The sequence below is a fragment of the Rhinolophus ferrumequinum genome, chromosome 8 (genome assembly GCF_004115265.2).
Source record: "Rhinolophus ferrumequinum isolate MPI-CBG mRhiFer1 chromosome 8, mRhiFer1_v1.p, whole genome shotgun sequence".
Lineage (NCBI taxonomy): Eukaryota > Metazoa > Chordata > Mammalia > Chiroptera > Rhinolophidae > Rhinolophus > Rhinolophus ferrumequinum.
This window is the reverse complement of record NC_046291.1, coordinates 78,740,127-78,761,826: the sequence shown is the minus strand read 5'-3', so window position 1 is coordinate 78,761,826 and position 21,700 is coordinate 78,740,127. Positions and strand designations below refer to the sequence as shown.

The window sequence follows — 21,700 nt, the reverse complement described above, 5'->3', positions numbered from 1 at the left end:
GGTTGATGCTTCCATGACACAAATTAATATTTTATAAATCATCTGCCATAGCGGTTTTACCAAACATCTAAAAAAAGGATTTATAGTACAAAATTAAGTAGTAAAAACATTTCTGGTGAGAAGGAGGCGGTTTCCCGTTTGTTGGGGCTTATATATGTGTTTGCGAGGACTGAGGGGTACATGGGGGCGAAACAGAATGGGCCATGGCAGCTGCGAAGGAGGAGGGTGGGGGACCACCGAAGGACCAAATCGCAAGCAGGGCGGGGCGCGCTCAACCTTCGAATGTAATATATGTCTGGAGACTGCTTGGGAAGCTGTGGTCAGTGTGTGTGGCCACCTGTACTGTTGGTCCTGTCTTCATCAATGGTTGGAGACACGGCCAGAGCGGCAAGAGTGCCCAGTGTAAAGCGGAGATCAGCAGAGAAAAGGTTGTCCCCCTTTATGGGCCAGGGAGCCAGAAGCCCCAGGATCCCATATTGAAAACTCCACCCCAACCCCAGGGCCAACGACCAGCTCCAGAGAGCAGAGGGGGATTCCAGACATTTGGTGATACTGGGGGCTTTCACTTCTAATTTGGTGTTGGTACTTTTCCCTTTGGATTCTTCACCATCATCTTCAATACCCAAGAGCCATTCCACCGGGGTGCAGGTGTGAATCTGGGACAGGGTCACCTGGCCTACAGCTGGCAGGACTCCCTCTTCCTGTTTCTCGCCATCTTCTTCTTTTTCTGGCTGCTCAGTATTTGAACTGTGTCTCCTTTCTGCCCACCACCAGCCAGAGGAGAATCAGTATTGGGGGTCCCTGCTGACCCTTCCTTACTTCTGGACCTTCCCCTCAGCCCCTCCATTTCTGTCGGCTAAGGCCAACCCTGGCCATTTTCCAGGAGGGCGTGGGAGGAGTGCCACCTGTGCATAGGATGGGAGAAGCGTGTGCTCTGAACTGCTCACTCAGTAGCATCATATGTCCCAGCTGTGGGAGAGGAGGACGGACTGAAGAAAACGTCTGTTTCTCCTCTCTCCTCATCCTTTGCTTTCCCCGATTTCTTGATTTGATGTTGAAAGGTGGGCAAGGCTCCCTCTGACTCTCCCCCACTTTCCCCTTGTTGATTTAATTTAATTCGTCTTCCCCAGTGTGTGATATGGGTTTAGTGCTGACTTTAGTGCTTCCTTCCCGTCACTACCTCCTTTATTACAAACTCAATAAACAAGGAGATGTAAAAAAAAAAAAAAAAAAAAAAAATTCTAAGATTTTGGCCAATGCCATTATTGACTTTTAAAAGATTCTGTATATATGTGTAGAATTCACTTGAACAATAACCAAAAACTAACAGCTGTATGGCTATCTCCAGCTAATTCTCGTATGAGCTACACCTTTTCTATTCTTTCACTTTGGACTCAGTTATCATCAGATTGTTTACACTTTGAATCCCAAACTGTCTTTATTACTCCATGCTACTGATCTATCACATCTTACCGCCTTTACTTTCTACATTTTGCTCTTGCTACTGTGACAGAGGCAGAATGATTCTGAGAACCAGCCCACATAACTCTTGGTCAAACCAAGCTGTATTTGTTTTAATGTGATACACTCTCCTGTAGATAGACTTCTAGGAATGACATATATCATTTTGGTCTATCTTAAAGCAGTTGTTTTCCATCCTGTATCTATGTGCTTAGTAGCTTTACAATTAATTTATGATACATTTTGGAGTAAAGGAGAAAGCAATTTGCAAAGGGAATACAACTTTAAGTTTAATGAAAATAATGTGCAATCAATCAGTAGTACTGAGAGAGAGAGAAAAAACTGAAACTGTTGTGAATATATACTAGTCTAGTTCATTTTAATGTTCCTACTATAAATGTCTGGGTTCTCACATTACTATAAACAGGAATTTAAATCACTGCAGTTAGTTTAATGGTATAAACAAAACATTAATAGGAACAACAAAATTAGGAGCAATAATGCATTTTCTAACAAGGTATTTATCCTGTTATGTTCTAAAAACCCAAACATAACTAACCTGATAGCATAATTCTTGAAGCAGACATTATACCAAAGACTAATTATTTTTCTATAAAAATATTGTTACAGGATTAAGTTTTAAAAGGGCATTTCCATTATAAAATGAAACTAATTAAAATTATACATACAAATTGGTAGAGATTAAAATTTTGTTTCTGAGTCCTTATTCATTTTGAGAATTCCAATATCTTGTACAATTTCAGGTGCATAGCAGGTACTTAATAAATTTGCATTCAAAGAGTAAAGGAATTAAATTTTGCAGAATAATATGTGTACTAAATATAGTAATGAGAAAAGAAGACATATATTATAGTTTTGAAGTGTGCCTGCACAAATTGTGTTCAATAAATGCTTACAATCAAGGCTGAAAATGTTGTTCCAGAGAAGGTGAAGAGAGAAATCATAGAGTATTGATAAAGAGTTTACCACGTGGAGTAGGCCCATAATGAGATAAGCTTCCTGATAATCACACCATGGTGTAACCCCCACCTTTGAGTGGGGACAGGATCCAGTGATTCAGTTCTAATGAGTGGAATACGGCATTGAGGGATGTCACTTGTGAGATTAGGTCACAACAGATTGTGTCTTTCATCTTGCTTGTAATCCCTCTGGCTCTTCTCACTTGCTTACTTAGATGAAGTCAGCTGCTGTGTTTTGAGCTGCTACATGGAGAGACCCATGTGAAAATGAACCAAGAGTGGCATCTGGCAAGAGCCAGGGAGGAACTGAGGCCCTGAGTGCAACAGATCTGATTCTTGACAACAACCAGGTGCATGAATTGAAACTGTTTCCTTCCTCAGTAGAGCCATGGGATGATTACAGCCCAGCCAACGCATCAGTTGCAGCCTGTGAGGGACCTGTAGTCAGAAGACCCAAGTAAGTCGTGCCTGGATTCCTGACCCATAGAAACCATGAGATAACAAATGCTGTTTTAAGCTGCTGAGGTAATTTGTTATGTAGCAATATATTTCAAAAGAAGGAACAACCCTCACTATCACCACCAGCAAATAATTTTTGCTTTGTATAAGACCAATACAATTCTGAGGTCAGTAAACTAGCTAACTCACTTCACCTAGAGGTGATACATTAAAAAAAAATAAATTAATAAAAATAACACTGTTTTTCTCTCAATCACTAACTTACGAGTTTTATCTAAAATCTTGCAAAGAGTAAGAGCAGAAGAAGGTAGAGCTCTGAGATTTAGAACAGGGGTACGAGTGGTTGTAATAAATGGAAATAATGTAGGGAAGGGAACAAGGACTGGTGCAAGTGTCTTGCTTACTGGTACTTTTATCACCCAAGCCATTGCTGAGCACTTGCTGTAACCCTCATCATGGTGCAAAGCTCTGTGAAAATAAAAATTAATGAAACTTGCTCTTTCATCTCCAGCGTGTGAGTGTGTGCATACATATATGTGTGTATGTGTGTGTGTGTGTGTGTGTGTGTGTGTGTGTTTATATCTTCAATAAGATAGGCCCTTGTAATTCTACCATCCTAAGTCACTGGCTGGGTCCACTGGTCCTCGAGAATGATGTTAGCACAAAAAACTGAGGTAGATCCTGACCTGAAAGGGTTAACAGGTGGAGGCTGCCAACTAACTAACTGCACAGTTTGCAGCTGAGTATAGTTATCTCTTTAAAGGAGACCTAATTCTTCACAGTGGAGAATTAAAGAAGGCTCTCTAACAAACGGTGCACTTGTGTGCACAGGGCTCTCTAACACATTGAGCTCAGAAGTTTGGAAGACTAGGAATGAATGAGGAAATGGAGCAGGGGAACTGCATGTTCAAAGGCACAGAAGATGGAGAAAGTATTCTGTGTGGCTGGGAAAGGCTGGAGAGAAAAATGCTTTTGGAAAAACAACTAGATTTGAGTATAGAGGCAGGCAGGTGCCGGATAACAGAAGCCCATGTGCCTCATATAGCTAAAACTTCAACTTTAACTCTTTCGCTGCATTAATTGATTTCAAGTTTTTTTTTTTTTTTTTGGTTGTTTTCAAAATGTGTCAGATATCCACAGAAAAACAAAAAGTTGATAGTTTGACTATTTTATGAATTTAATAACAATTTGAGCTTCTTTGCATATAAATGACAATATTTTTATGTATAAAAATTTCCCATTGTTATTCATCCTTGAAAAACACAAAACAAATAGAAAAATGTGCATCTGCTTTTCTAAAGTTCCTTTCTGGAAGTTTCCATCTGCAGTCAGAAGACGGAAATATTCATTCGGATATATCCAACCATTTCAGCAAAAGGGTTAAAGCTATAATGATAGTAAAGGATTGAAGATTTTGATCAGAGAATTATAATAATCAGATTGATATTTTTATAAAGCTGTTGTTTTGAACCAATATAAAAAACATAGTCAGTACATTGTAGATTGCTGAACTCACGCACTATAACATTTTTGTCCCATGATAATATGTCTGATGTACAGTAATTATTGTATGGCATTGATTTTCACTGAAACTGATAATTGGATATATTGATTTCTAAAGGTGGATGACAGTCTCTTGGAAGTCCACTTTAAGTTTGTAGTATGATAAGATATTTAGAGATCAAACTAGATCTGGCCAGTTCCTCTGATTTGCTTTATATCGAAAGATCTAATAGAAAAAGATTTGAACTTTGTGAACCAATGGTCTCTAGACGTAGAATTACCTGAATAACTGTGAGGGGTTTGGGAATAGACAACAAAGGTAAGACTTCAAGGATGGACAACAGAACCATAGGAGAAAAATCTCTATCAATGACTTCTCACATGGCATAGTGGGCTGCACATACTCAGAAAAAGCCTGGATATACTCGTATGAAGGAGGCAGGGAAGCTATATTGGAAGTTACCTGCCTCTCTGAGAATACCTCTATGCCCTGGGGAAGAGAAAGCTCTGTTAAATACAAAAAACTGTTTCACCAGAAGATCCAGACATACTGTGGATGTACCCCATGTGTGATAGAGAGCTTTGAAATGACACCCAGTTATACCAGCCTTCCAGAAGTCATGCCCTGTACAATCTCAAGTTGATCACGGACTATATCTCGTTACCTGTTTCTAATGACTATAATTCGGCAAAACTGACAGGATGTCAGTTCTGAGATGAAGCTGTAAAGACCGTGACTTCCCTATGCCTTGTATTAGGTTTGGTGGAAAAGTAATTGCGGTTTAAAAGGTTGAAAAATATTTGCAAAAACCACAATGATTTCTGAAACAACCGAATACTTTCTCTCTCTGGCTCTTCTCACATTCCTGTTGTGATGAGGCTAGTTAAGTTGTGAACTACCCTGTGAATTGACCCAAGTAACAAGGAACTGAGGACTTCCTCTAGTCAACAGCTAGCAGAAAGAACTGAAATCTGCCAACAACCATGTGAGGTAGCTTGGCAGTGGATCTTTCTCCAGTCGAGCATTTAATGATAGAGTAAACCCCATATAACACCTTACTGGCAGCCAAACGAAAAGCCCAATCAGGGGACCTAGGTAAACCATGCCTAGATTCCTGACTGCAGTTCCCCAGAAGCTGTGAGATATTAAATGTGTGTTATTTTAAGCTACTAAGTTTCAGGGAAATTTGTTACTGAGCCATAGATAGCTAATACACCATCACAAAATCATTGGCTCTAGGAAGAGAAAAATGTTTTCCCACTAGCTAGAGAGAGGTGTAAGGAATATGCAACTGAAACAGGCTTCAGGTGATGACAACAGGGAGTGAAAAGAAGCTCTAAGGATTTAGGAGATCACATCTTGGACACTTTGAGCTGAGTATAAGCGGAGTCCTTGGCTCCTAGAGTCAGGTGCTTAATGGTGGGAATGTAGAGGCTCCTGGGACACCTGAGCTGGAGATCCACAAGATACAGGGAGTGGCTCTAATTTTAGGTGAAATATATTTCTCCCTTCCCCTCTCCCCACTACTCCCCTTTTCTACCCTACCAATCACACACCTTAATTAGGGACAAATTTCAGATCATGTCATTAGGAAGATGTGAACTATTGATCTGTTACAAAATACAATCTCAGGTCTAAAATATTTCTCAAAATTTTCTATTTCTGTCCATCTCTGTCACTATCAAGCTAGTCCAACCTCCTACTCTCCCCTGCCTGAACTCTTACAAAACTTTTCTAAATAGACCCACCCTTTATCCCTGGTCTAATCCATTTCACATAAAACGCTGCAACAGGAACATTTTTAACATACAAACAACATTGGGTATTTTTTCTATGTTAAACACTTCAATGACTTCCATTGCTTTTATTTAAAAAAAGAAAGAAGAAAGAAAAAACAAAAACAAAAAGTCTTTATTTGACCAAAAAGAAGCCCCATAAGCGAGGCTTGCTTATCTTACTCGCTTCACCTGATACACATCTGTGTTATCTTCTAATTAATCCTCAGAGTTTTTCTTTTAAATGTCACAACCTTGCTGATCATCTCGATTACTTTAGTGTCTATGTCATGTGGTCTGTTTTCTGTTGTTTTCAAGTAACAGTTATTTTATAACATTATCTTTATACTTGAATATTAGTTAATTAGTTGTTTATTTCATCAATTAGGTATTTGTGTAAATCGTTATTTTTTCTTCCATTAGAATTTAAGCTTTATGAGGACAGACGCCATATCTGTCTTGTTTACTCTTGTATTCTCAGTGCCACCTAGAATGGTATAGTTACATATTAAATACTGAATAAATATTTGGTGAAAGAGTAGATAGAACTGGATTATAGAAAATACTTCCTCCTTTCTTTCAGATTTCGTTCAATGACACTCAGAATGGCCCCAACTGGAATCCTAGAACTCTATCCAAGAAGCCTCAGGCTCCTTCAGTCATTGCTCTTCCCATCATGGCCACACATTCACCCAGCTCTGCTGGTTTTACTTCAGACCGAACAGTTTTCAGTCTACTTCCTCCACATCACTACTACCACTGATATCTCAACAAAAAACAATAACCTCTTAATTAGACTCCTAGAATTCTTTTTAATTTTACACATACAATAAAAGAATGACTATATAATTAGTTTGCTATATTTCTTATTTGTGCACATTTAAAAATGTATTTTACAATTAAAGTATTTAGTTAAATATGCTTGCAATGGATAAGTTTAAAGCTTTTAATAATCATAACACCTTGGTGGGAACTATACTGGTCTTAATCCCATTTTTACCAATAAGAAAACTGATACAGGTGAATAACTTTCAAAGGGCCACCAGTTTGTAAGTGGAAGTTATTAGTGGAGTTTGGCATATTAGTGCGTTTGGAACTAACTGAAAGAGTAGAACTAGCAAGACTGAAACCTGAAAATCTGGTCCCAAGTTCCATACTCTTAAACCACTATTTTTGCTGCCACTCACTAAATTTTACCCTTCACACATTTGGTGTAATTATCTTTCAAAAAAAAAAATGGATGTGACTGCCATACTCCCATCCCCACTCCCATGCCCACCATTGACAATGGGACAAAAATCTAAGCTCTTTAGTGTGATATACAGGATTTCCATATCCTGGTGTCTTTCACATTCCCTGTCCTCCTCTCTTGGCACTCCTGGTTTTCACTTTGCCCTCCATCCTTACACATACTGTGTTCTTCCATGCCTTATATATTTGTGCATGCCATTATTTTTCATGGGAAAAGCTTCCCTAAGTTTTAAGCTTGGATGCTTGGATAAATATCACTCATCCTTAAAGATTTAGCTTAGGTATTACCTAATACAGGTGACTTTTCCATTGGTAGGTGCCTTTCCTCTATACTTCCATTATTTCACTTTCTCTGTTATTTTAAAGCAATATTTCTGCTTATCTGTTTTCTGCTCAATAAACTGTAAACACTTGAGAGCAAGAACTGTATCTTGTATTTTGACATACAATGGCAATAATAGTGATTGACACATGACAGGCACTCAAAAAGTAATTATCAAAGAGCACTAAGTGGGGATGGAGGAAACAGGGAGAAAAAGAATCTCTATTGATTTAGACCAAACACTATAATTGACGTTTCAAACTTGTAATTTCATCCAGTACTTTGCAAAAAATATAACCTATCTGGTGTTAGCAGTTCTATTTTATAGATAAGGAAATACGTGTTCATTGAAATTAAATAGCTTGTCCAAGCTTTTATTATTGATGACATTCAAATATAGTTTTTACTCCATAATATAGAGCACATCCCCTGGATATTATGTATAATGTAGCTTTCCTGGAAAGACTTTATCTTTCTAACAATAGCTCCCATTTATGATGTAATTACCATGCACAACATATTCTGCCACACACATTTCTTTCTTTCATTCATATTCATTCAAATAAGTGTTTATTAAGCCATGCAATATTTAAATGAGGCAGTATTCTTGTTACTGAGGATATTAGCAGTAAATGAAACAGAAAAAAATATCCCTGCCTCCCCCATGGAATTTACATTCAAAAGGAAAAGGACAAAGACAATAAATTAATACATTTATGAAATATATCAGTTGCTTAACAAGTGCTATGGAAAAAGATGATGTGTGAATACATATGGGGTACGCAGGGGGAAAGTGGGAATGTTTCATTTGTAAGTAGGGGGTAAGGAAGGTCTCACTCTGGTGACATTTGAGTTGGTACCGGAAAGAGATACCATGCGATGCCTGGCACGTGTATAGCCAGGAAGCTAATGCAACAGAAATGGGAGAAGGCAAGTGGGTGCTAGTGGAGATGAAATCAGAGAAATAGGGACTAGAGTTAGAGGTACAATCAGGGTAGGGCTCTGCATGGCGTTCTAAGACTTTGACTGTTACTCTTATCAGTTGGAACATTATTCAGCAGAGAAGTGACACAAGCTGACATATTTTGAAAATATTACTTCGCTTATTGTGTTGAGATAATACTACAAGGAGACCAGTTAGGATCATATGTCAATAATTTATGTGAGAGACTGAAGTGGCTGAAACCAGGTGGCAATAGAGGTAGTGTGAATGAAGAATTTCTGAATATATTTCAAACAGAAAATATTTACTGTGAGTTAGATGTTGTTTGTGAGAGAAAAATGAGTCAATTGTGAAATATTACATGGTTCTTGATTCAATATATAGGATGACAGTGTTAAAAAAATTTAATAAGACTCAATAAAGTGTGAAAATATTTAATGTACTTTTGTCATTTATTTACAGTAATACCTTTTGACTTCTCAGTATTATTTGAAAAACATCTATATTAGGATTTAATAATGTAAGTGGTCAAATTGTTATTTCAAAAAAATTTCCTCAAAATTGCCATTTCAAACCATTTAAAATGGTAATCACAATCATCTTTCTATCTTTAATTTGTTTTGTTACTTGTATTGGTACATATGGCACTTAGCAAAAATTCAGCCTGTCTCAAGGAAATTTGCAATCAGGAAGATTTTTTTTCAGGAAGATTTTATTTTTTCTTCCACTTTTTAACTCAGTGTCAGTGAGTCATCAAATGACTAGCAGTTGAAGCAATCATAATACCTCTGATGGGATTCTTGAGAGACTGAAGCTACTTTCATGGCCTATGAAAGGCAGGACTTGTCATGTTTATCGCCTGAGAAGACCTTGAGTTCTTTTCAGCCAGTATACATACATAAAATTAGAATTTTAACTGAAGCTATTGAACAGTCATATAAAAATAATCATCAAGGGCACTACCGTTTTTTGAGACATGTCCTTGTGTGACTGTAAAAGTGATATAATAAAACAATTCGATGTGAGACCAGAGAAGAAAAAAGGATGGAAAGCACAGTGAATGCAGTAGTAAGAAGGTGTCATGAAGATCATAAAAGTAAAGAAAATACTTTTTTGGTTCAGGTGGTGTGAACACCTACAAAGAACTCGAACAGACCAACAGTCCATGGCAGTGCTTCCTTGGTTATGCTTATTAGGTGATTCTAACTTAGATTCTAACTAAAGTTCTAGGTAAAGTTCTAACTGAACTAAAGACTTCACAAGCGAAGAAATGTCAGCAGAATATAATACTATTGATCTGACATTTACTCATAAAATCATCTTCCAACAATCTTTGCTGAGGCATCCTATTCTTACTTTTATTTTTCCCAGAATGCATAGGAAAGTAAACTGAGTTAATCTCTAACATTAGAAATGCTATAGGAATCTGGCATGAACTTACATTGCTGTTTCAACCATGCTATAAGCATTCGTTGGAAAACGTAACAAGAGAGATGACGACTATAAATAGCATTGATTATTTCTCTGGAGAGAAAAGAAGAGAGAAAGCATGGATAACAATAATCAGATTCTCTCAGCTTGGCATTCAACATCTGGTGGTATATAAAACACATTTGAAAATTCAATGACAGTTGTCTGTACTGGATAGGCATTTGTTAAATGATGTGAAAGATTCAATGTTTAAAGTAACAAGTATAAGGTGGGAAAAAATAAGACTTATTTAAAAAAGAGAAAAAGATAGTAGTAGTCAAATGAAATATGCCTTGTCAAATACTCACTTTAGGACAATGTACAATAATAGAATGCATATTTCATTGATAAAAATATAAGTAACTGCTATTTTGGAATTGTCTTGAGGATAAGTTTTTTAAACTACTCAGGAAAATGAAGACGGTGAACAGACAATTCAAACTAAATGATTACCAAAGGAAAGGGAACAGAATAATGAAACCAGCTAAAGCAAATATCCTAAATTAAGGACTGGGGATAAGTACGAATTACCAGCATTACTCTTTATCTCACTCTTCTCCCTTCAGTTACAATTCAGTAAACCACGGACCAGTAGACATAAAATTAATGGATTTTTGCTAAATAAAATAATTATTATAGTCATATTTACAAAAGTATGGAGAGCTTATTCAAGCCAAAAAGCCAACTTATTGTTTTGATTGTTCATATTGACCAAATCTTAATAAAAACCTCTACCTGCTCAATTCTACCATGACACTCAATGAATTACAACTACAGAATAACCAATAACTTGAATATTTTCTTAAATGAAACCATATAAAATAAATGCTTTTAAAATTAGATTATTACCCAAAGAGTGTGATTAAGGCAACTTTTCAGTGACTTCTGAAAGAAGTATACTCCATGCTGCAATAAGAAAAATATCTTTATTTCCCATTCTTTCCTCTATATAGACCTACTACTGGTACAGACCGGCAAATAACAGTTTATAAGTTCAGGTTACTTTCTGATACATCTAATCAACACAGCTTCGCATCTTGAGATGAGATTTTCTAAATCCTCCTTGGTTTCTACGTTGTAAGCACACAAACTTTCCACTTCAACTTTGTAAACTTTGGAGATAATAAACAGGAGGAGCTCAAATTAATACATATCCGCAAGTGCATGTGCGCATGTGCACCCCCTGCCACCCCACACACAGGCAGGCAGTAAAGAAATACATATTAGAAAGTTGACTAGAGAGGTGAGAAGAATTGAAACAATGTTTTACCTTGGCTCCCAAGCAGTCCATAGAGGAAGAGGTGATAGCCTGATGGTTACCGCACATTGTAACATTCTGAGTAGGTGTTGATGTATTTTTAACTGTGCAGGGGAAAGCAGGCTGATTTACTTCAATTGGAACAAGAAACCAGCCCTAGCAGGTGTTTTGCTGCATTAAGCATATGGTCCTCAAAATGTCGATGACACCCCTACTGCTTTCATTTTTAAAGTTAGCCTATTAATAACATCTGACAGCTGGGTCAAAGCATATGCTCTTTAGCCTTATCGTGACATTTGGGCTCCTCAGGACAGCAGTGATTATTCAACCTTGAGAACTGGAATCTTGTGTCTTTTGAACAGAGTAAAACAACCTATAAATTCTAGCCAGAAAACTTTATAAGGTTGTCTATACACCATAACTGAATGTACTGGCCGGAGTCGTCAAATCCTTTTATGTGTGAAGCAAAATCAGCCATTAGAGTAGATGGAATGACTAGATGTATAATGTTATGATTTAAGAGCTCTTGGCATGGAATGCTTCTCAATACCAATACTCCCCAAAGAGGGAAACACGATATTTATTCTCTGCCATTACATGATTAAAAAGTCTTCACAACTAGTTTGGGTACGCAGAGGAGAAGGTTAAGGAGTTGAAGGGGGAAGTCATTTAAGAAAAGGAGCATAAAAGGAGGAGTAGAGACTCTACAATAAAAAAAAGATTGGTACTACTAATTGTAAAAGCTAATACTAATCTGGGGCTCACTGTTTGAACTTTTATGCACTGGGCATTCATGGATCCATTTACTCTTCACAGCCAAAGGATACTAAATACTAGGTATGAAATGTCAACACAACAGTTACTGACAACAGTAACTGTCTGGTGCAAGAGTTGAACACCTGGTTTAAAGAACCAACCAAAATATTGAAAGTCGACATCCATCTCTTAAAATAGACACTGGATCAGGGAAGCTCAGAAAAAGACAAAGAGGAGTGTATGGGGTGGACATGAATACATCCCTCTGTTTATGGACCAATAACCCAGAGCTGGATGCGTTGGCTTCTACAAACACAAAGTAATATCAAAATCTCATTCAAAGAAAACAAAGCAAAAAAATTCTCCTAGGTACTATGCACTTATTTAGTTATTTTTCCTATTGGTGCTGTTCTCTTTCCATCTTCTCTGAATCAATTTGGAGTATTTGACAGTGAACTCTGAGCCTGCAGAAGTAGGGCCAGAGAGATCTGTGAGGAGACCAACACTTGTTTTGAGCATGTCGTTAAAAGCTGCTGGCATGATTCTACCAAACATACTCCAAACATTCCCCAGCTGATAAGACACAGGATAAGCATCTGAGTCCTTCCTATTGTAGGAATAAGAGCAATAATATATGAATGTTATGAGAATATTTTGATGCTCAGGCCAGACTTTCTGCCAGGTTATCTCCTGAAGGAGCTTTCTGAAATGCGTTTTGAGGATTGCAAAATCTTGGAATACCCTGACCATCAAGTAGTAGGAATAAAGCCAGCATTAAAACTACTGAAATTCAGGGAGAAAATCAGCTGTGTCGCCTTTCTTGGAAGTTGAAGTCGGTGCTGGAGTCCAGAGCAACTGCAGTTGAGACCACAGTTGTAGCTATGAACCAGGGCAAAACAATAGCAGAGGCATTTTTTTTCAAAGAAGCGTATGTGTTTCACTTGCTTGGAACAATAACCAGGTTCACCGACCATTTCCAGAGCAGTACTCCCCACTGAAACCTAAAGTTGTTTTTGTGTTTTCAAATATAAATATGTAGAATTTCATTCAAGCAACAACTCAGTTCCTGGAGCCCCAGAAGTGAATGAGCACATGATTGTCTGATGTGCCAGCCCTCCCTCTCCACCTTAAGGGAGTGTTTGCTGTATTTCCTTAGTGACTTGGAAATAAATGCAAGTGATGGTATCTAGCTCTAAACTGACAACAGAAATTTACATTTTATCACTAGGCTTCTTAGAGAAAGTTTAACTAACTTTCTCTCCATTTGCCTGTGTATCAGGGTGGGGGGATAAGTGCTGAAATGTGTCATTTACTTTAATAACTGTAACATATACATACAAAACTAGTTTAATTTTTAATTGAGACATTGGACACATAAGTAAAAGAAAAAAATCTATAAGTCATTAAAAAAACACTGTAATATGGCAAATGTTTTAACCCTGATCTTCAGAGGTACACATTATAATAATTTTTTTTGTTTTTGTTTTCTTGTTTTTCAGAATGCTTAGTAACACAATTTGTCAGTCAAGCATCTTTGCTCCCAGTAGCATCTGCTCTCCATGTAGTGAAACTGACTTACAATAAGTCTGAGGGAGCCATGTGCTCCTGTTGACAGGTTTTGAGTACTTAGTTAAATTTTTTTTTAAAAAAAGTATGTCTACCTACAATTGGAGTAATCCTTGGGTGATACAGAATTTGAAATACCATGTGACTTTAATAGCAACATTTTTTTCGTCCCCTCTGGTGATCCCTCCCCCATTCCTACACCAAAGATGCTGTACAGTACTTATTTCTCATTTCACTCTGATTTGTATTTTACGTGACATCAGTTATTTATCCAAGCTGAAAATAATGTACTTAAATATTTTAAGCAAGGGCAGTATTTAAAATTTTTTTAAGCACTTAAATTATTTTCTCTGTTCTTTAAAAGCCATCGGGTGTTTTTTTTGTTGTTGTTTTTTTTTTTTTCCCACTCCACATTGCAAAGTGACTGAGGTTATGTAACATTGTAACATTGATCCTTTTCTTTTAGAAATATTTTTAAATGAAATGCTAGGGTGAAAATGCAAGTGATTAGTATAACTACTGCTTCAGGAAAGAAGATACCCAATGAGGAAAGGTAAGATCAGCAAGAGAAATGTTTACCAGCTCCTAGTGAAATGGCACCCATAAAAAGAAAGGATCATATACAACGAGGAAAAATATGTTCTCTGACAGCATGCCTCAGTGTCCTCACTGTACTTGTCTGGGAAGCACACCATTGCTGAGTGTCTGATATAGTAGAAGCTTGTATGAACTGTGACAGGGGTTAGTCCTATCAATTATCAATTTAAGTGGGCCTATCACCACTGGAGATTTCCAAAGTCAAACATAAGCCCTGTTTTGTCTCTATTTTGATATGAATACCAGTCACCATCCCTTTAATGAATCTTATTACTTATCTGGAGAGCATAGTGTACACCAGTTCTTTAGTGAGTTGGGATACTTAACATACAGTAAAAATACCTTACCCTTTCCAAGACAAGTTAAGGCCATCTCAAGATCCATTTTCTCCAAAGTAAGTTCTTAAAAAATGGGCATCGTTATCCAGCTGCAAAGCTCACAGCTGCTCATGATGTGAAGGGAAAAAATCTGAAGTCACCACCAGCACCTGCTCCTTTGTCCCCTTAAAACCTCTCCAACTCTTCCCTCAATTATTGTGTCAGATCATAGGAATCAGCTGTTTTAGGAAAGCAGGGGGAGACGTTCTATAATGGAAAAGACTAGAAAGCAGGATGCTGGTAGTGTCTTTGTTTATATCATTGAAACCCACCTAATCCAGAATTTTCAAAGAAACATTATAAAATGCATGAAATGCCATATATCTTGTTCCTGACCAGCAGTAATTGTCCTTTGGCAAGAAACTGGAGACTCTATTATGAATTAATACGGCAGAAGTCCCTTACATTTTATCCCTCCAGCTTTGCCTTTTATAGGAGAAAAGACACAAGTATCAGGTGGAAAATGCTTCTAAAATGAAAATATGTAGAATTTTATTTAAGCAACAACCCAGTTCCCGGAGCCCCAGAACTGAACGAGTACATGATTGTCTGTCTTCACAGCCTTCGCTGCCCACTCTGGATGTTGATTCTAACTGCATGGCCTATAGTTTCTAATTTGGACTTCGCCATTTGTTAGGTGAAACTAGAGGCAGTTTTCTTAACTTTTCATATATGTACACTATATGAAAAATGGCAAAAGTAATTATACTTCCTTGTAGTTTTTTTGTCATTATTAACTGAAATTAGAATGTAAAAATATTAGCACAATATCTGACACATAATAAGGTCTTGATAAACCAAGCAAGGTTAGCAGTTACTATCATTATTCTCAAGTCGGTATGTCACTCTGCCCTCCCATGACATACCACTGTTCTATGCCCCTTTCTTTTCTTCCACTGTGTTCAAACAGTGCTTTGTTTGCATTTCTTCCCAACTCACTTAATTTTCTTCTCTGACTCCAATCTCAATCCAGTTAATTGCTGGCATCTTTCAGCTCTTGCTTCAGTTAACACTTTTCAACTGAGTCCTCCCTGACTTTTGGAACTCAGATTCTTTGGTTATTTGTTCTCAAAGGACTCAATTGTTATTTTCCGAGTCAAATTCTTAGTGTGTTTGTTCACTTCATGTCTGTTTCATTCACATGTCATTAAGCTCCATGAAAGCCAGAACACTGTATTTTCTTGCTCACCATTTTATTCCCAATGCCTGGAAACCTGCTTGACTCATAGCAGGAGCTCCTCAATTTTAAGTAAGAATAATCAATTAAGAAGAGATCCTAGATGACAAAGTAGAACACTGTGCCTGAATCCTTCCATGAACACATTAAAATTACAAGTGAATTATACAACAATCAATCTGGAGAACCATCTAAAGTCTACCCAAACAGAAGTTCTATAACTAATATAAAGAAGCCATGTCGAGACTGATAGGAGGGGTAGAGACACAGAATCAACCCTGAACCTCACTGTGGCAGGTGAGAATCAGGAAGGATATCTTAGCCAAGGAGGTTCCCCCGGGAAGAGTGAGGGACCTGAGCCCCCCACACCAGGCTCCTGGGAATAGGAGCTGGGAGTAGATGTCGGGAATAGGAGCCTCTTAAACGGCCTGTGTACAGACTCTCTCTCTCGCAGGCACTCACCTTGGGCTCCAGCGGAGGGATGGTGACTCAGGGGGCCTCGGAGACCTATGGGCCGAGGGAGAACTGGAGGACAGTCAGCATTTTCCCTGTGAGTGGTCCTCCTTTCATGCAGCCGGTAGGTGGACGCCATCTTTCCTCTCTTGAGCCCGCCTCCACAGCACAAATCTGAATCTGATTGGTCTGGGGAGCTCCGCTGTTCTGCCCTGCTGAGTCACTGGGACCCTATGGCACCCAACTTGTGCACCCTTGGAGGCACTTCCTCCACAAGCAGCCAGCCCTGCCTGGATTGCTCTTTTTCCTAGAAAACTATCAGAGTCCACCAGCCCCAGGCAGGCGGCAACTGGCCTTGGTGTGCTCTGAGATTTTCACTGAGTCACTCCAGGCTCAGCACGGGCACAAAACTAGAGTCTACATTAACCTGGTGACCACAACTCTTCCCACTGCCTGAGACCCTGCCTCACCCAACTTACCTACCATATGAGGCTTTATCAGTGACTGAACTTTAAGGGAGCCAGCAGGTGGCAGCAGGCCTCTGGGCGACCTGGCATTTTGCAGAGCTACACCAGACCCAGTAATGTACAGCACAGGCAGAGAACAACTACAGATGATTTTGTAGCTCCTATCAGGTAGTCCCCAGCCAGTCACAGGCAATGAGTGACATGGGCCTGCACCAGAATCCCTCCCTAAAGGCCCCAGAAACAACATACTTGGAGGTTGGTTTCAGACCACAGAAGAGCACAGCTCAATTAGCCCCACAAGTGGCACATACAAAAGGTGGTTTCAACAGGCAACAAAATCCCACTCAGTAGGTAAGCCTCCCATAAGCTATGGATGAGACCAGACCCTATAGCCAGTCAGCCTGAGGCTCAAGTCTACCTAGTGATGTGCCAATAGTAATCAAGTCTCAACTATAGCAGGAGGGAACACACAACCCACACCAGGGACATTTCTGGAGCACCCAACTCAGGCGACCAGGGTGACTCTGCCACTAGGACCCACAGGATCCATACTATATAAGGCAAGAAAAAGCTAAAGGAGATCATCACCACCAAACTATTATTACAAACAATATTAGAGGGATTTCTTTAAAGTGGAAAAAAAAATCAAAATTATGAATAATAAAATGGCGATAGCTACATATCATCAATAATTACTTTCAATGTAAATGGATTAAATGCACCAATCAAAAAACATAGGGCTAAATAAATAAGAAAACAAGACCCTAACATATGCTGCCTACAAGAGATTCATTTCAGATTGAAAGACAGATACAGATAGAAAGTAAAGGGATGGAAAAAGATATTTCATGATTATGGAAGAAACGAAAAAAAGGCTGGGTAGCAATATTTATACCAGACAAAATAGACTTTAAGAAAGGCTATAAAAAGAGACAATGAAGAACCCAGTAATTCCACTACAGAGTATTTATCTGAAGAAACCCAAAATGCTACTTTGAGGCGATGTGTGCATCCACATGTTCATTGCAACATTGTTTACAACGGCCAAGATTGGAGGCAGCCTGGGTGTCCATCCATGGAAGAATGGATAAAGAGGAGGTGGTACATATATACAATGGAATAGTATTCCGCTCTGAAAAAGAATAAAATCTTGCCATTTGCAGCGGCATGGATGGACCTGGAGGGTGTTGTGCTGAGTAAAGTATGTCAGACAAAGAAAGACAGATGCAATGGGATTTCACTTATATGTGGAACCTAAGAACAAAATTAACAAACAAAACAGAAACAAACTTATAGATACGGAAAACTTTTTGATGGTTGCCCGATGGAAGCGGGGTTGGGAGTTTGAGTGAAAGAAAGGGAATGGATTAAGAAGTACAAATTGATTCTTACACAGTAGCCATGGGGATGTAGGGTACAGCATAAGGAATATATCCAATAATACTGTAATAACTATGCATGGTGTCAGATAGGTACTAGATTTGTTGGAGTGATAAGTGTGAGGGGTTTGTGACAGGGTGAAAACAGTGAAAGGATTAAAAAGTACAAATTGGTAGTGTGATTTAAGTAAAGCATAGGAAATATAGTCAATGAGATGGTCAAATATAGTCAATAACTCTGTGTAGTGCCAGGTGGGTACTAGACTAGTCAGGAGGATCACTTCTTAAATTATATAACCACTATGCTGTATACCTGAGATTAATGTAAAACAATATTGAAAGTCAAAAAATAATCAAATGAACACTGTCATTTGCAAGCCATCCTTTTTTAAAATCATTTTGCAAAAACTCTATTAGTTCAAGAACATGATGATCACTCATACTATCTTGTCTGCATCATCCAGATCATTTTCATAAAGACCTTTAGAATATTATACCAACTTCCTCATGATATCAGCATCTAACTCAAATGTTTTACTTTCCGTTTTATTCCTTCTGTTATCCTTAATTATGTACAATTTCCCATTGGCAAAGTTGCTCATTCATTCACTCATTTGATTTAAAATGTGTGCTTTTGAATCAGTGCTAGAATACTGGGGATAAAATCCTAATTGTTTTGCTATTATTGTTTGCTCATTTGTTTTGGTTTCTCTCTTTAGTTGTGGGGTGAGAGCAGATATAGGAATATAATAGAAATTGTCAAGACAAGTATAATATAAATAGGTAAGTTTAATGATGGTTGTCAGCATAGGGGTTGTAAGAGAATGGTCAGTGTTCTCAGTGTAGGCTGAGAGAAAAATGTCAGGAAAATTTCTAAAATGGGGTAGAAGAGGAAAAGGAAAGCAATACAGGACTTGAGGCAATGAGAGCAACACGGGTCTGCGAAATGATTATTGTGACTACAGCATGAAAAAAGGAGCAGGGAGACTTGCTGGGATCTTGGCTGTAGTTAAGATGATGTTGGACTGTGAATATCATGCCAAAGAGTCTGCTCTCTCCTGAGTAACGGTGGATCATTAGAGGATTTCAGGCAGAGGAGTGGTGTTGTCTGACCTGCTTCAGACTGAACACTGACGCCTATGTGGAGGATTTGCGGGAGCCGAGGCTGTAGGTCCGGGAGGCTGCTGCCGTCGCTGAGGTCGAGTGTCGTTCCAATCACAGAGTTCCGTGTGCTGCTGCAGGAGAATAAGAGCTTGGAGAACCTAAAGTGCTAGAGAATGATGGAGATCAGGAACAAACTCGGTTGTGACGAGGTAGGAAATGGAGATAGAGATAAGAAAGTGCCACATGGACTGAGAGTAATGAAGAGACTGTGGGTTAGGAAGCCTCCATGAGGTTACACGTAAGGAACCGTTGGAAAGCCGGGCGCACTGAACTGTTCAGTGCTTGTAGCTTAGAGTTTCTTGAGAAGAAGCAGTTCTGAGTATTCCTGAGAAGTATCACATACTTCCTACCAGGACTAATTCATTTATACATTTTGTCCCACATCTTTATGCTCTTCCCCCCAGAAACCAGCCTGGTTCTCTCCCTCACAACCATCAGCCTTTGTTCTAAGGACCCCTACTTTGAGGAACCTTCCTCAATCATCTTATTTAAAATAACATCCTTCACAGGCTGACCGTATTTCTCTCGCCAGCTTTATCCCTCTTTTTCACAAAACTGATCACCATGTGACACATACTGGTCTTTATATAATTATCACTTGCCCACTGTTACTATATTGTAAGCTACATGAGAATATTGATCCTGTCTATTGCTGTACCTTCAGTTCCTAGAACAATATTTGACACATGTGAGGTCAGATAATTAAACTCGAGAACTCATCCTAGAAAAAAATGCTACATACCTCATTGCTGAATATCACTACAGTCACCTTTGAAGTACTCCCCTTGGGAAGCTATGCACAGATGTCAGTGCCTAGTCCATCCTTGAAAGCAATTTTGGAACTCTTTTTCTGGAATGGTTATCAGAGCTGTCACCCTCGATATCCTTAATGTCATTAAAATGTAATCCTTTCAATATTTCTTGTATCTTCAGGTAAAGAAAGAAGTCATTGGGGGCCAGATCAGGCGAGTAGGAAGTATGTTCCAATACAGTTATTTGTTTACTGGCTAAAAAATCCCTCATAGACAGTGCCATATGAATTGGTGCATTGTGGTGATGCAAGAGCCATGAATTGTTGGCAAAAAGTTCAGGTTGTCTAACTTTTACATGCAGCCTTTTCATCACTTCCAAATAGTAAACTTGGTTAACTGTCCAGTTGGTACAAATTCATAATGAATAATCCCTCTGATATAAAAAAGGTTAGCAACATTGTTGCAACAAGCTCTCGAACTTAATTGTCAGACCTCGCAGTCGATACTCAAAAAATACTAGTTGTAAGGATAACCCTTGGAGATAACTTTTGATGCCCAAAGATTACATACAGATTTCTGCAAAATATTTGAGAATACAGTGGGCCTGGAATACCTTGGAGATGCACCCACCAGGTGTGCAGAGGGCTGTGAAGTGTACAGTCCTGAACAGGGGCTGCTTACAGGTGTTTAGGGTGGAAATAAACGTGTAAGAGGAAGGGATTCCATGACTTTGGGAAACAGGAAAAGGTTTGCTCTAGGCCAGCCCAAGATAGGCTGCCCCAAATTATCCCACAATAACATAGTGATTATTTTGAATTAAAGTTCCTTGACAAGCAGCCGGTGACAGACGGGCACTCCCTTAACTCTGTAGATGCAGGAAATAAATCTGCCACGAGAAAGGTGTCCTTCCCATACCAGGTAGCTACGGAAGCTACCCCTTATTCTTAAACAACTCAGAGCAGAAAAGTCTGTATAATCAAATCTTCCTTTTTTTCTAATTTACCACTTGTTTAGATTCCTAACTAATGAGTACTCAAGCTAAGGAAAGAATAAGGAAAGAATAAGGAGTAGACAAAAAGCTCTACTTTTTTTTTTGTCCTGTCAATTACTCACAAATTTATTATTTCTTTGTCTAAAACCTATTTACAAAGATGCCCGGTTTGATCATTTCTTTGAGCCTCATTTTTTGATCTGAGCATCATGTTGTGATTCTCCTGGGAGTATATATTAAATTGTTTTTTCTCTTGTTGATCTAGTCCTGTGTCAGTTTTATGGCTTTGTTGTTAGTCTATCCATAAAAACTAAAGAAAGGGGGACTGGGAATTCTGCCCCTCCCCGGCAGTATCATGATGTCTACAAGGCTTCACTAATTAGGAATCAAAGCCAGCCAGGATGGTGGACACTGGAACATTCCATCACTATTGTGGATAAACCTTACTGCTCAATTCTACTCCAGCAGGAAAAGCACATTATCCTGGCCAGGTAGTCACCAGGGGATTCCAAATACCTACTAGAACTAAAAAAAATATGCTGCTTTGGAGTAATTTATATTTAAAATTTTGAAAAATACAAGGTAATGAAAATAATGC

General features: G+C 38.5%; 1 pseudogene; it reads left to right on the top strand.

Moving 5' to 3' along the window:
* Nucleotides 1-203: 203 nt before the first annotated feature.
* LOC117026013 (E3 ubiquitin-protein ligase RNF5-like) lies at nt 204-1,138 on the top strand (annotated as a pseudogene).
* The last annotated feature ends 20,562 nt before the right edge of the window (nt 1,139-21,700 follow it).